Source organism: Gorilla gorilla, chromosome 3 (assembly GCF_029281585.2).
Source record: "Gorilla gorilla gorilla isolate KB3781 chromosome 3, NHGRI_mGorGor1-v2.1_pri, whole genome shotgun sequence".
NCBI lineage: Eukaryota > Metazoa > Chordata > Mammalia > Primates > Hominidae > Gorilla > Gorilla gorilla.
In genome coordinates, this window is record NC_073227.2 from 106,745,276 (window position 1) to 106,761,590 (window position 16,315).

The following is a 16,315-nucleotide window of genomic DNA, read 5'->3' on the forward strand; positions in this document are numbered from 1 at the left end:
TTATGGGCAGAAAAAGGGCTGAAGAAAGCAGAAGCAGAGAACAAAAAGCAGATTGGTGTTTTCAAAGTTACTCTTTTTTTTTTTTTTTGAGACAAGGTCTTTTTGCTCTGTTTGCTCAAAAAGGTCTTTTTGAGACAGGCTGGAGCAGCAAAGTGGTACAATAACGGCTCACTGCAGCCTCAACCTCTCAGGCTAAAATGATCCTCCCACCTAAGCCTCTCCAGTAGCTGGGACCACAGATGCATGCCACCATGCCTGGCTAATTTTTGTATTTTTTGTTTTTGTATTTTTTGTGGAGACAAGGTTTCACCATGTTGCCCAGACTGGTTTTGAACCCCTGTGCTCAAACAATCCTCCCACTTTGGCCTCCCAAACTGCTGGGATTACATGCATGAGCCATCATACCTGGCCGTCAAAGTTACTTTCTTTATATAGGGTTAAAACAGAGGGGACTTTCCTGTTATGCTGACTCAGGTTGACTAGAATCTTCTGTTTTGGGAAAACTAAGATGGACAGATAGATAGATAGATAGATAGATAGATAGATAGATAGATAGATAGATAGATAGATAGATAGACAGATAGACAGATAGATAGACAACTTTTCTCATTTTTTGACTGACAATTATGACTTGTCCCTCTGCCTTGAGAAAAGTGCTATGTTTTTTCAAAAATAGAAATGGTATATTTATCAGAGTCCTTCCACAATGTAAGGCTAAGGAATTACATTCTTATTAACATTTCACAATTTCTTTTTTTAACACAAATTCTCCTCACCCACAAGGCATATTCACAGTAAGCAGAATACAGCCCAATACTTGAATTTATGTACTAAATGATAAGGAAATAGCTGTACATCATCATTATCTCCAAATAGACTGAGGATCCTTTTTCATCTTTCAAGATGCAAATTTCATCATCCTATTGGATTTATTCTCTGCATAAAACATTAGCATTTACCAAGGTTCTTGTGGGGTTTTTCTGTTTTTGCTTTTAGCATAGGAGGACTTCTGAAGAATCGCTATATGTGAATAATAATATTATCATTGAACAAGGATTTTAAAAACCACATTACTCATTTTTGGTATATTATCAATATTTTTCTTTCTTTCTTTTCTGGAAGATTATCTGGGCCTGCCACTTGCTTCCTCAGCACAATTGAACACGTAATTACTATGTAAATTTAGGTTTCCACATGCTTCCAGGGGAACATAGACCATTTGGTATTGGAGATTTCGAAGCCTTAATCATTTGGAATATGGTACATTTGACTTAATCTGTAAAATGAAGATAATTCTTATCTGCCTTGCAGAATTTTATATAAGGATTAATTACTTAATTTTGGTTAAGCAATTTGAACATGAAAAACATTACATAAATGAAGGCAAGTCCTAATATTATTTAAAAAGACATTACTGAGCAGAGAAGCACAGAGATATCTTTTCTGTTTATTATTCTGTTATTATCATATATATTATTAGATCATTATCTAATAATTGTTTAGATTACAAAATATAAAACAGGCAGGGCACAATGGCTCATGCCTGTAATCCCAACATTTGGGAGGCCAAGGTAGGAGGATTCCTTGAGGCCAGGAGTTCAAAACCAGCCTGAGCAACATAAAGAAACCCCACCTCTACAAAAAATAAAAAAATTACCTAGGCATGGTGGTGCATACCTGTAGTCCCAGCCATTGGGAAGGCTGAGGCAGAAGGATCACTCAAGCACAGGAGTTTCTGGCTGCAATGAGCTATGATAATGCCACTGCACTCCATCCAGCCTGGGTGACAGAACTAGATCCTGTCTCTGTTTAAAAAAAAAAAAAAAAAGGTAAAGCACATAACTTTTTTTTTCAATACCTGATTCTCACATATGTGTTTTCCTTTCTTCACAAAAATATCATTGAGTATACCATTACCACTAAAATCTGTGATTCTCTAATACTGTAATATTAACTTATTTCATAAAATATTGTGATATGGCTCAGACCATTGAAGTTATTTTTGGTTGGGAGAGTATCGATAAGAAATGGCAAGTCTCTTTTAAGAATTATTTGCTGTAAGTTAAAAAGTCAGGTATATATAGATATACCTTTAAAATCAAGTCCCATGACCAATGATGAAAGAATGCACTCCATTTTCATTAAGGATTTAAAGATGCCCTACTATGTACCCATGTAGATTCCTAGTCATATGAAAGAATACTCAAGAAGTAATTATTGATTGAAAATCCAACATTCTATAAGAAGAGAGGGAAGAATAAAACAAACATAAAACTGGTCCATGTTATTAAATGTATCAATGGTTTTCATTTTCTACAGCATAAAGTATGAATTCATTGGCACGGTACTAAAGTCTTTGTCTACCGCCCAACTCTCAAGTCTTTTTCTTTCCTTCAACCAATATATTTTAAACAATTATTTACCAAGTATCCATTGTGTGTTTGGCCCTTTGGTAGGTGCTAGAAATACAAAAGGAGAGAGAGAGAATTCCTGACAGCACAAAGTTTAGACATTGGCAGGAGATACAGATATTTAAATAAACGAGTAGTTATATACCATAGAGTTGGGTCAAGAGCTATGAAGGCTATTACAGGATTGCAAGAAAGGCATATAATCTAAGGAGTACAAAAATTGTCTCTACAAAAGCGCCATTTAAGCTAAGACCTAAAGAACAAAAAATTGTCCAGTCAAAGTTATAGGTGAATGAAGAGGTGTGGCAGTACATGTGAAGGCCCTGAGAGGAAAGGGGACTGGCACATTAGAGGAAAAGGGAAAAAACGTCACGATACAGGAAGTGGCTGCAAACGAGGCTACAGAGGTAGATGGGGGGCCAGATCAGAGAAGTCTTGTAAGTCAATATAGGACCTTACCCTGAGAACAATGGAAAAACCATTGAAATATTTGAGGCAGTTGTGTGAAATATTCGTATGCTTTTCAAAAATTATTCTGGCTGTTTATATGGGGAAAAAAACTGACTGAAACAGGAATAAAAGCCAGGCTATTATTATAAGAAGGCTATTGCAATGGCTTAGGCTAGAAAAGATGGTAGAAAAGAAGGAAAGGAGCAAGAAAGAGAAGGAGAGAGAGAGGAAGAGAGGAAAGGAGGAAGAAAAGAGAAAGAAAAGAAAAAAGAAAAGGAAGATAACCTTTTAACAGTTTCAAGTCAAATGACAAGAAAAAATATTTTACACTCATACCAGGCAAAGAGCTAATTCCAATAATATATAAAGAACTTCTATACATCAATAAGACTAACAAATCAATTTTTAAAATGGGAACAAATAAACAGTTTAATAGAAAGGATATATAAACGTTATAAACATGAAAAGATATTCATGACAAGAGAATTAAACATTAAAATGACTGATATTTTTCACTTAAAATATTGACAACATTGAGGGCCCAAGTGAATGCCAGTTTGGCAGTTTAGACAAGTGTCATCTGACAAAACAGAGTTTCTACAAAATATTTTATATTATATTCATGGAAATTCACATTGTATTCTCCCATAAAATACATACAAAATCCTAAATATAGAAATAGTATTTAATTTGGCTTAACCCAGTGTTGCAGGTATCAACTAAATTAGAAAGAGGAGCTTTACTCCTTGTTAAAGTTTGCAGCCTGCAGAGTGGCCATTCTGACAGGCTGGTCAGTGTAGCCTTTGGTCAGAAGCTAGAAACAAGCACTTCAAGGGAGGAGTAAAGGAAACAGGAATTTATGCTGAGCAGGACGGCCAAATATACATATTTACTAAGCTATAGGAAGAGTCGTGTTATGAAAAGAGAAACATGTGCATTCGCATTGAGCTTCATGCCTCTCCATGGGACCCGTGTTTAAAAAAATGGCAATATTAGCATGATCCGAGGGTGGAGTTTTCAGCCCTATGATGTCAAAAGGTGAAGCAGAAGACATGAAAACTCTCTCTGTGTATCCTCCTTACACTGCCCAGAACCACTTCATGGACAGCGGTCTTTTATTAGGAAGGAATGCTGGTCAGATGTTTTGTTGAAATCCAAAAGGAGAGGCAGCATCAGGCAGTGGGTTGATGTCAATGGCAGAGTCTTTTTAAAAGGCTGATTTCTGTGTAGCCCCTAGAGAAGAAAGCCTAATGGTGGTTAGCTAACCAGGAGGGTGTAATGAGATGGGTCCAATCTCCCATCCCATTTTCACTGGGAACTCAGTTTTCAAGGTTTTTCTGGGGTCCCCTGGGCCAAGAAGAGGCCCATTCAGTCAGTTGGGGGCATAAGAATTGTTTTTTGCTTGTTTGTTTGTTTTGTTTTGTTTTGTTTGGAAATGGAATCTTGCCCTGTCACTGAGGCTGGAGTGCAGTGGTGTAATCTCCACTCACTGCAACCTCCATGTCCTGGGTTCAAGTGATTCTGGTGCCTCAGCCTTCCCGGTAGCTGGGACTACAGGTGCACACCAGGACGCCCAGCTAATTTTATTTTTGTATTTTTGGTAGAGACTGGGTTTCACCATGTTGGCTACGTTGGTCTCAAACACCAGACCTCAGGTGATCTGCCTGCCTCGGCCTCCCAAAGTCCTGGGATTACAGGCATAAGCTACCATGCCCAGCCAGGATTTCATTTTTGTTTCTCACAAATTGGGTCTTCAGAAAACAGACTCCAAGATGGAGATTTGCATGCAGGAACTTCATTAGGGAGTGGCCTAAGGGCTGGATCCAGTGATAGGACTTGTTACAGAACTGCACTCACTACTTGTAGTGGGAATGAGAGGAGCCCAAAACAACAAAGCCAGGTGGTGGCAATCAATCCTCAGTGGCAAGATAGGCACAGTTACCATAATGGGCAACAAGGGCAGATGGCTTGACTCACAGGGATCAATGGAGATGGCAAACAAAGCATAAAGTTCTTCTGGGAAAGAGAAATAGGCAGCCAACAAGAATAATCCTTAATTTGCATAACCAAAGGCCATCTAGCCAGCTCATACCTGTGGGAGGGAGGAAGTAGAACAAAGCATAAAAGCTGAAGATAATGAGTACTAATTATGGTCTCAGGATCAACTGTAGCAACAGGGGCTGTAGTTTGTCCCACTAACCCTCCTCTTGTAGATTTTTCCAGAAATTGTAACCAGCCAGAATTCTGGAGAAACCACACTTGTACAGAGTAAGGTTAATATGAGAAGCAAGTGGATTTCAGCAGTGCAAGGAACAAACTGCATCAGGCACTGTTGATGCCCCCTACCTACATCCCTTTACTCCATTGATGCCCACATTTGCCCCCTTTCTTTTGGTAATTGCCCTTGGACAGCAGGAGCTGCCTCCCCAACCCCCATGCTGCAGGCCCCACTCTGAGGTTTTAGGCCCTCCAGGACCCCCAGCTGGAGCCAACCTGCAGCTAATACCAAAATACAAAAGCTTGGACTCCTTTTCTGAAGGCATGATCAACTTTTTGGTGCAATTAATACTCTAGAACTCCCTGTGGAATTATCCTGAAACTAGATTTCAACTGAGATCACATTCTTACTTAACTTTTTTCCTCCCTCCTATCTGTGGTCCAGGATCAAAATATTATCACAGTCTGGGCCTTCTTCTTTTTTTTTTTTTTTTTTTTTGTCTTATAGAGATGGAGTCTCACCATGTTGCCCAGGCTGGTCTCAAACTCCTGGGCTCAAGTGATCCTCCCACCTCAGCCTCCCAAGCTGCTGGGAATACAGGCATGACCTATCGCACCCAGCCTAGGCTTTCTTTAAAAACTGCTGGACCACGACTAGGCTGAGCTGTGCCCAGTCCAAGGCTCTAGTTCAAGGGAGCATTGAAGGAGGAAGGTTGACCCTTCAAGTCATCTAAATTAGTGTTTTTCAGCTGAACCTCATGACATATTAATGACCCATGAAATCAATTTAGGGAGCTACCACCCCCATTTCTTAAACAAAATGTAACAAATTACAATAGAATAGAAACTCTCCACACATATCACATGGAGAAAAGCGTTTTTTCCATTGAAACTTTATTTCCACTATATATATGCAAGTTGATGTGTATGTATGTGACTCAGAATATAGAGTCATGATGTAAAATATATATTTGACATTGAGTTGTAGTCAATAAACTTTAACGCCACGAATCTAAACAGAAAAGAAATGGTGACAAAGGTACCAAGAACATGCAGTGGGGAAAGGACAGTCTTTTCAATAGACGATACTGGGAAAACTGGAGAACTATATGCAGAAAAATGAAACTAGACCCCCTATCATGCACCATTGGTCTGGGCAAAGAGTTTTTGTATAAGACCTAGAAAGCATGAGAAACCAAAGTAAAAATGGACAAATGGGATCACATTAAGCTAAAAAGCTTCTGCACAGCAAAGGAAACAATCAAGTGAAGAGACAACCCACAGAATGGGAGAAAACATTTGCAAACTATCCATCTGACAAGGGATTAATAACAAGAATATGTACGGAACTCAAACAACTCTGTAGCATAAAAACAAATAACCAATTTAAACATGTGCCAAAGATCTGAACAGACATTTCTCAAAAGAAGGTATAAAAATGGCCAACAGGTATATAAAAAACCTGCTCAACATAAGTAACCATCAAAGAAATACAAATCAAAACCACAATGAAATGTAATCTCACACCAGTTAAAAGGCTTGTATCAAAAGGACAGGCAATAACAGTTGCTGGCAAGGATGTGGAGAAAGGGGAAACCTCGTACGCTGTTGATGAGAATGTAAAGTAGTACAGCCACTATGGAGGACAGTAGGAAGGTTCCTCAAAAAACAAAAAATAGAACTACCATATGATGCAGCGGTCCCATTGCTGGGTATGTAGCCAAAAGAAAGGCAATCAGTGTATTGAAGAGACATCTGTACTCCTATGGTTATTGCAGCAGTATTCACAATAGCCAAACATGGGATCAACCTGTGTCTGTCAATGGATGAGTGGATAAATAAAATATGATCTATATACACAATGGAATATTGCTCAGACATAAAAAAGAATGATATCTGATCATTTGCAGCAACATGGATGAAACTGGAGGTCATTACATTAAGTGAAATAAGCCAACCACAGAAAGACAAATATCACATTCATTTAGGGATCTAAAAAAGTGAATCTCATGAAGATAGAGAGTAGATTGGTGCTTACCAGAGGCCAGGAAGGGGCCAGGGGATGAAAGGGAAAAAAAGAATATAAAGGTAGTTATGACTGCTGAACTGTCCACTTAAAAATGGCAAAGATGAGGCCGGGCGCAGTGGCTCATGCCTGTAATCCCAGCACTTTGGGAGGCTGAGGCGGGCGGATTACCTGAGGTCAGGAGTTCGAGACCAGCCTGACCAATATGATGAAACCCAGTCTCTACTAAAAATACAAAAATTTAGTGGGCATGGTGGCAGGCGCCTGTGATCCCAGCTACTCAGGAGGCTGAGACAGTATAATTGCTTAAACCCAGGAGGCAGAGGTTGCAGTGAGCCGAGATCACACCATTGCACTCCAGCCTGGGCAACAAGAGCAAAACGCCATCTCACACAAAAAAAGGCAAAGATGGTAAATTTTATATGTATATTTTACCTTAATAAAAAAGAATAATTTTTTTAAAAAGAAAAGAAAATATGTGATGCCATCAGAGCACCCACAGGCCATGACTAGAGCTCAAATATTTCATAATGCAGCCCCATTAGCTCCTGTCAACCAGCAAAGGCTACCTTCTGATTAGTCACTTTTGCTCTGGCTGTTAGGTCAGCTATAGACTCAATGCTCACTGAATTAATCCTCTAAAACCCAATTTCTGGAGTGCAGTTTTGATAATTATAGGCTTACTTAGTTAATAGTATTTATTTGGCTGTAATCTTACTTATTGAGCTGAGCCAAATTCAGCTAATATTAGAAACAAAACCTTCCAGGACTAACAATAGCCAGTGCAACTTTGTCTAAAAATCGTTGTGTATATTAAATCATATCAAAGTCAATATCTAACCACAAACTTACTGATTAATTTATACCAAACATTTGTCCAAAAAAAGGTAATCATATTTTGTTAAAAATTCCTATACAGAAGCTGAAATCAATTTCTTTTTTTCTTTACCTTTCAAGATGAAATAACTTCAGAGAAAACTTTGAGGAAAGTCCTATTCAAGCAGGGAACTTGGAGAGTTCATAACCCCTCTTCCCTGGAGTTTATACTTCTGGCAACCTCAGTCACTTTGAGCAAAACTAGACCCTGAATATAAGTGTAAAGGGCTCTGAGTAACTCCTGGGTGGCCAAAATGAAACTCACAAAGTCTGAGCACTAAAATCCTTTTAGTTTTATTACAATAATTTTTAGCCATTTTGTTTTTATTGATTTTCCAATCGTAGCACATTTGAGGCAGAAAATTACTAAAATAAGTTACAGTTAGAAGCAAGCATAATGATAGCAAAAGAAATTGTAGCTAACAACCCAGTGAGTTAAGAGATAGGAAAACTATCAAAACTTTGACAAGACAGCAAACACATGGCAATCGATGGTCATTTAGTATAGGCACCAATGTAGCCTTTTTTTGATGTATTTTTAATTGTTTTTTAAATTTTCATATTCTAATAGTTTTGTTGCTGATGTGTAGAAATAAAATTTACTTTTATATACTGACTTTGTACCCAACAACCTAGCTAAATGTACTTAATTCTAAAATTTAGTTGTGGGAGCTCTTGGATTTCATATATATCCAGTCATGTCACCTGTGATATAAAGATATAATATTGACTGTTGTATATTTAATATATCAAGATATATGAAGATAGGAAAATGATTATTTTATATCTTCCTTCCCAATACCTATACCATATTTTTCTTGCCTTATTTCCCTGGTAGGGACCTCACATAAAAAAATTAAATAAAAGTGATGATAAAAGGCATCTCCTTGTGTATTTGCTTACATCAGAGAAAAAGTTTTCAGTATTTCACCATTAAAAATGATGTTTGGCCAGGCATGGTGGCTCACGCCTGTAATCCCAGCACTTTGGGAGGCCGAGGTGGGCGGATCATGAGGTCAGGAGATCGAGACCATCCTGGCTAACACGGTGAAACCCCATCTCTACTAAAAATGCAAAAAGATAAGCCAGGCGTGGTGGCGGGCACCTGTAGTCCCAGCTACTTGGGAGGCTGAGGCAGGAGAATGGCGTGAACCCAGGAGGTGCAGCTTGCAGTGAGCCGAGATCACGCCACTGCACTCCAGCCTGGGCGACAGAGCAAGACTGTCTCAAAAAAAAAAAAAAAAAAATGATGTTTGCCCCAGATGTTTTATGGATATTCTTCATTAAACTGAGGAAGCTCTCTTCTCTTCTGTTTGCTGAGTGGTTTTTCAAATCTTGATGGGATATTATAGTTTATCAAATGCTTTTTTCTTCTATTTAGATAACTAAATGATTTTTCTCTTGTATTCTGTTATTTGTGCAGAATTACATAAATTGATATTTCAAATGTCAAGCCCAGTTTGCGTTCAAGGAAACCCACATCATGGGTTATGATATACTATCTTATATAGGCTGCTAGATTCTATTTGCTAATAACTTAAGATTTTATGTCTATGAGAAAGATTAGCCTATAATTTTCCTTTACTGTTGTGTCTTTGTCAATTTTATATCAAGTATGAATGATGAGGTTGCAGAGGAAATTGAATTCTTATACACAGCTGCTGAAAGTATAACCACTTTGAAAAGTTATTATCATATCTTTTTATGCTGATCATATGCATAACCTATAATCTCACAATTCTACTCCTAGTGATATACCAAATAGGAATAAATACATACATGTACCAGAAGACATGTTCAAATATGCTCATAACAGCATTATCTGTACAGCACAAAACTGGGGGAAAAGACATAATTGCCCCTCAAAAGTAGAATGCATAAATAAACTGTACTATGCTCACTCAATGGAATATTCTATAACAATAAAAAAGGAAGAAATTGCTGCTATACACACCATCATGATTTAATCTCATAAACATGTTGATCAAAAGTCAAACAAAAATGAAAGTATATGCTGAATGATGCCACTTATATAAAGTTCAGAAGTAAGCAAAACAGATCTATAATGCTAGGAATTCGGGCATTGGTTACCTTCAAGAGGGAATTAGTCACTGATAGAGGGCATAAATGGGGGAGGAGGGATTCTGAATTACTACTAATATTCTAATTCTTGATCTGGGTGGCAATTTCACTTACTGAAAATTTATACAGCCATGTGCTTACATTTAGTATGTCTTTCTTTATTGTATGTTATACTTAAATAAATATGCTTATAAAAGAGATCATTGGGTAAAAGTAATTAAAAATGTGATCATGCATTTTATCTTTATGATGATCATATTATAAAGTGTAAAATTGGAGGTTGTGTTAGTTCAGGTCTTGCAAGAAGCATCTGCCAAGACATGATTTAACATGCAAGGGCTGGGCACGGTGGCTCATTCCTGTAATCCCAGCACTTTGGGAGGCCGAGGGGGGTGGATCATCTGAGGTCAGGAGTTCTAGACCAGCCTGGCCAACATGGTGAAAACTTGTCTGTACTAAAAATACAAAAATTAGCTGGGTGTGGTGGCAGGCACCTGTGATCCCAGCTACTCAGGAGGCAGAGGCAGGAGAATTGCTTGAACCCAGGAGGTGGAGGTTGCAGTGAGCTGAGATCGCGTCTTCGCACTGCAGCCTGGGTGACAAGAGCAAAACTCCATCTCAAAAAAAAAACAAAAACATGCAAGGATTTTTTGGGAAATGCCTGTGTGAAAGAAATTGAGGGGGCCAGTAAGACTGAGGGAACCATCAGACTACCATGCAAGTCTGACTCGAGCAAAGGAAGAAAGGAGGGAGGGGTGGAAGCATACCACATTATGGTGTAGTCTAAGGAAGTTTCAATGAGGCCACTGGGGAGCCCGGTGACTCCCAGGAATGGGCCTACTTTAGCATCCCAACTAGTCACTAGCAAATGCAGCAAAGGATTTCAAGCCAGCAGCTGGGCCCTTTGGTCAATCATGCTGACTGTGGTTCGATGTCTGCAATGTGCATTCTTATGGTGGCCAAGAGGTCTCAGCATGATATTTTCTTTTTCCTGTTAAAATGGATTTTTATTTTTATTTTCATTTTTAAAAATTTTTATTTGCCTTTTTAATTTACCTATGGTAAAATTAGCACTTTTTGATGTACAGGTCTATGAGTTTTGAAAAATGCATATAGTCATATAGCTGCAACCACAATTAAGATATTTATCAGTTCTCTCACCCTAGAAGTTTCCTCATGGTGCACCTTTAAAGTCAGCCTCTCACCCCACCTCCAGCCTCTGGCAAACATTAATCTCTTTTCTATTCCTATAATTTTCCCTTTTCTAAAATATAAATTAAATCATATATTATGTAGCCTGTTCAGTATTAATGCATTAGATATTCATTCATATTCTTATGTGCATCAATAAGTTCATTCTTTTTTATTGCTGAGTAGCCTTCCACTTTATGGATGTACCACCACTTTTTTATCCATTCATCAGATGAGAACATTTGGGGTGTTTCCAATTTGGGGCAATTGTGAAAAAGCCACTACAAATATTTGCATATATGTTCTTATGTAGACAGACGTTTTCCTTACTCTTGGATAAATACCTAAAGGTAGAATTGCTGGGTTATATTGTAAGTGTATGTTTAATGTTAAAGAAACTGTCAGACGGTTTTTGAAAGTGTCTGTAGTATTTTTTATTCCTACCAGCAATGTGTGAGAGTTCTAGTTGTTACATATTCTTATTATTACTTGGTATAGTCAGGTTTGTTTGTTTCTTGTTTTTTGTTTTAGCCAATCCAATAGGTGTCTAGTACTAACTCATTTCTTCTTTGGTAAAGTATCTGTCCAAATATAACTAAGTATTATATATTTTAATCCAAGAAAAAAAATCAGCCTTCTAGCCCCAAAATTTCTGTTCAAACATTTCCTGAGTTTTAGGTGATTGTTTTTATATGAGAAGAAATATAAAAACATTTAAGGGAAATCCTCTCATATCTCCTCAAAATGTAAAGCTGAGTGGAAATACAAATTTTTCTTCTGAAATAGTTTTGCAAAAATAAATATTTCAAGATATTTAATCACCAAAACAGCACAGGCACTAAACAACCAGAGTAGACACAAGATATAGACCATATGTGTCTCTAGGATATACTAGCTGAATATTTGCCCTGGCTGACAAAACATATCAAAATTCTCAAAAATGGGCATGTTCTTTGAACTACAAATTCCATATTTAATAATGTATTATAAGGAACTAATTAAAGAACATAGAGCTATATATATTTATACACATATACATGCCAACACACACAAGTACATTCAATGTTGTTTGTGATATAAGAATGCTGAACATGGCCAGGTGCCCTCATGCCTGTAATCCCAGCACTTCGGGAGGATGAGGCAGGAATATCTTTTGAACCTAGGAGTTCAAGATCAGCCTGGGCAAGTGAGACCCTGTCTCTACAAAAAATAAAAAAATTAGCCAGGCATGGTGGCACATGCCTAGCTACTTAGGAGGCTGAGGTGGGAGATTGTTTGAGCCCAGAAGGTTGAGGCTGTAGTGAGCTGATCATACCACTGCACTCAAGCCTGGGTGACAGAGCGAGATCCTGTCTCAAAAAAAAAAAGGAATGTAACTATCCAATATGAAATTATTGAAATAAAATATAATAGAATATGTCCATACAGTGGCATATGTCATTTAAAATGATGTTTCCGGTATGAGCCCACTGATATTTAAAAAAGTATTCATGATAAATCATTAAGAGAAAAAGGCAGACCACAAAAGGTATTACATGTTCCTCCTTAACTACATGTGTGCATATGAGTGGGTGTTCAGAAATATTTACACAGAGTAACAAATATGATAATTGATGTTTTTCTCTCTGTATTTTCTGATTTTCTGAAACAAGTATTGCTTTAATAATGGGGAAGGAGGAGGAATACAAGCAAAGCATTACAGAGAAATAAAAGCATCATAATTAATTATTAACAGTGATGGATGAATCATCAAGAAAAACTTAAAATGCGTTTGGTGTAGATTAAAGATTTCAGATTCATATAAAATATTAAACTATTATATTTAATTGATTAGGTTTCATTTGTATAGAGAAAACCTCATTCCTCAGCATTGCCAGATATAGGAAATGGGATGTATTTTCGTGTGCATGTTTGCATGTATATAATGTGTGTCTGACTGTCTTGTTTCTATAAAGTAAACCTGGGAGTAGCTAGGCATTTTCACTTAGTCATAGAGAATTTTTTACCTAGAGGGCAATGTTCTGATTCATCCCAAAGCCTGCCCCAGAATTGCTAAAATATCCTTATTCGTATTCTGCTGCAAGCATTGAGTTCACAGAGTAACTCACGCTTCAACAGTTTCTCTCAGTTTAGGTTCAAAGAGACTTACTTTTGCATTGCATAGTTACAGAAACCATATGAACCTTTTAGCCACAAAGCACATGTTCCAGGGACATGCTATTTCACAATAGAAATTTCAGGCTTCAAACTATGGCTTTAAAATAGTTCATATGACTGTGTAGAATTCTTTTTGCTTAAAGCTAGAAACAAGCATTTTCCTAAACATAAGGTATTTTCCAAGTCATTCAAAAGCACTGTACTTTTCAAAGCAATTTCAAGCAAGGTCACAGCAGCCTGACATGCCATGAAGACTCTAGTGATTTAAAAAACATGGACTAGGCTGTCAATCAGAGCAGAAACCCCACCCACACTAGGGACAGAGGAGAAACTTGATGGACAAGCATCTGTCTACTCCAGGGGCATCCAGACTCCCCCTATTGTCCCCATGGAAGCCTCTCCTGCTGCTTCCTGGTATTTTGTTAATGAATAGAAACAGTAGTAAATTCCACTAGCATTTTGAAAAGATGTTTATTTCAATCCAGGGTCACAAAAGGGGCTGGGGGGTATCTTTTTGTGAGTTATTAAAGTATGTAGACAAAGATCAAAAAGGCTTAGCAAAAATTTGTACATTCCCTGGGAAATCCTGATGGAAACTAAATTAGCCTCTGACTCCTCCAGAACACATACAACTAATGCTTCATTCTTCCGTTTTCTCTTGATCATCTGATCACCAAAAGCAGATGTATTCATGGCATTTTTCAAATAAAATGACAGCTAGAGTAAAGAATGTGAATAGATTTATGTGGTCTACTTTGAGTTGAATATGGTAGAACTTGTGACAATAATAATCCATATAACGTTATTTTTCAAAGTCTTTCAAATTATTTCAATATTTCAATCTTTTTTCATAGTAATTTTATTTACATTCTTATTACAAAATTTTCAAAAATATATTAGTTAATTTTATCCTAATGGCAACTATGAGATAAATATTATTGTCCCTATGTGAAAGCAAAGAAAACTATAAGCACTTGGAGGTTCATTAGCTTTCCTAAGGTCACACATACTTACCAGGTATTAGTACTTTGTTGTATTTGCTTTAAATATTTGCTTCTTTTTAGAAATAAAATATTACTCACATAGTGGGTGTCTCTGTTTTATTCCTCACTTATTTAATTCCTCCCTACATCCACAGAAGAATAAATCACTATCCTAAGATGGTATGTACCTTTCTGTTAGATTTTTGTACTTACACATATATGTATCCATAAACAACATATAGTATTGTTGTGTATCATTCTGTATCTCTTTTTTCCCACTCTGTTTCTGTGATAGAACAATCTTAAATTATTTAAATCCAGTACATTCATTTACCTGTGTTACCGTATTCCATGATATGACTATATCATAATTTGATTATTCATTCTCCGAATGATATTTGGGATGTTTCAGATTTTTCAATATTTTAATAAAAATAATGCCACTGAGCCGAACTCCATTTTCCATCCAGCATGTAAGGAGCTTAGAAGTTAAAAACACCATTCTAACAACAAGGCAAAGCTAAACAAGCTGAACATCAAACACTTTTATGATCCATCAGAGAAGGGAGGTCACAGAGCAAAGCACTGCCCTGAAGAGACAGACAGGGACACTGAGAACCACAACTTCCCTGAGCAGAAACCTCTGAGGGAACCAGTGCCCCAGCAGGAAAACCTAAATTAGAATTGAGGAATTGCTGGCAGCTCTGAATAGATAAGTTTTTGTGCTGAAAACTCCAAGGAGACTCAGTCTTAGGGGGGATGCCCAAACTTTTGCAATTTTTACCTCCAGGAGCTCTATCAGCTTCTCACAGTGAAAATGGAAAAAAAAAAAAAATTCCCTTGTGTTTCCAGCTGGGAGAGGTGAAAGTAACCATTTTGAAATACACCAAAGCATTCTGCTCTACTTAACAAGGCCTGCCCTCAGGAGAAACTATTTTACCAGCCCCTAACTTACTAGAGTTTTATCAGAGCCTAGCCACCCTGCAGGAGCCAAAATATCCAACTCCCGTCCCCTCTAGTTTTCCATGTGGAGAAAAGAAAATACCCAACTCCAGCTCCCTCTAGCTATCCTGACCCACCTAAGATGGGTGCAAGAAGAACCGAGAAGCACTTGTGAAGTTCACAGACCAAGGGCACAGCCTCGCTGAAAGACGAGACCTAATCACAGGACTATTGAGCCCTTTCCCACCACACACACACACAAACACACACACACACACACACACACACACAAAACGCATCTTACCACCACATCAGTAAAGGCTTATTTTTAGCAGTTCCTGCTACACAGTACATCATGTCCACCTTTCAGCAAACAGTCCAAGGCACACTAAAAGGCAGAAAGCACAGTTGGAAGAGACTGAACAAGCATCAGAACAAGACTCATGGCATGAATGTTAGAATTGCCAGACCATGAATTTAAAACAACTATGACTAACTTGCTAAGGGCACAAACGGAAAAAGTAGACAACATGCAAGAACAGATGGGTAATATAAGCAGAGGGAAGGAAATTATAAGGAAGAATCCAAAGAAAGTGCTAGAGATCAAAAACACTGAACTAGAAATGAAGAATGTTTTTGAGGAAAGAATCTGAGTTTGAGGATATGCCAATAGAAACTGAAAATTAAAAAAAAAAAGACTGAAAAAAAAAAAACAGAACATCCAAGAACTGCACAACAACTACAAAAGGTGTAATATATGCATAATGAGAATACCAGAATAAGAAAGCGAGAAAGCAACTGAAGGAATATCTGGAACAATAATGCCTGAAGATTTCCCCAAATTAATGTCAGACACCAAACCACAAATCCAGGAAGCTCAGAAAATACCAGGCAGAATAAATGCCCCAAAACTACAAAAATCGTATTCAAATGGCAGAAAATCAAAGATAAAGAAAAATTTTGAAAGAAGCCAGAGGGAT

The 16,315-nt window shown here is 37.5% G+C and overlaps 1 protein-coding gene across 25 annotated transcripts in view; it reads right to left on the minus strand.

The window, feature by feature from the left end:
- Nucleotides 1–16,315, minus strand: part of MAPK10 (mitogen-activated protein kinase 10) — a 580,277-nt gene that overhangs the window by 414,385 nt on the left and 149,577 nt on the right. For 5 of the 25 annotated variants that reach the window (XM_055384574.2, XM_055384576.2, XM_055384597.2 and 2 more), the window contains exon 2: nucleotides 1,678–1,805. The exons of the other annotated variants lie outside the window; for them this stretch is intronic. The gene's annotated coding sequence lies outside the window, so the exon portion shown is untranslated. The remainder of the gene's footprint in view (nucleotides 1–1,677; nucleotides 1,806–16,315) is intronic. 25 annotated transcript variants of the gene reach the window in all.